Raw genomic sequence first — 481 nt, 5'->3', positions numbered from 1 at the left:
CCGGGTACCCAGCCTGATGCAGCAGCAGAGACACCCCAGCAGCCTGCACCCCAAAAGAGCCCAGGCCTGGCTGGCTGCACCCTGGGGCTGGGTGGCAGCGTTGAAGCAGGGAGCACCCCGATCATTTTGGGCGAGGAGGAGACCACCGCGTGAGCCCAACCCGAGAAGACACCGGAGAATCTCGACAGAGCCCAAAGCACAGAAACCACCTCCGCTTTATTCATCACAGCCAAACCTGCTCAGCCCCCTCCTCTCCACCCCAGCTTCCCAGGAACCCCCACCCCTATTTTTGGGAAGAGTCAGCACCCAGGGCGAGGTCCCGGAGCCCGCTGGCAGGGTGGGGTGGGGTGGGGGGGGGCCCAAGGGACCTCCCCTTTGCACCCAAGGCCACTCTCCTGGGGATGGGGGAGAGCGGGTAGCACTGAGGACTCCCCACAAAGCTGCCCCCCCAAGGGACCCCTTTGCAGGATGGATGGGTGGA

This window comes from Merops nubicus, unplaced genomic scaffold (assembly GCF_000691845.1).
Source record: "Merops nubicus isolate BGI_N331 unplaced genomic scaffold, ASM69184v1 scaffold29072, whole genome shotgun sequence".
Classification (NCBI taxonomy): Eukaryota; Metazoa; Chordata; class Aves; order Coraciiformes; family Meropidae; genus Merops; species Merops nubicus.
Note: the sequence above shows the minus strand (reverse complement) of the source record.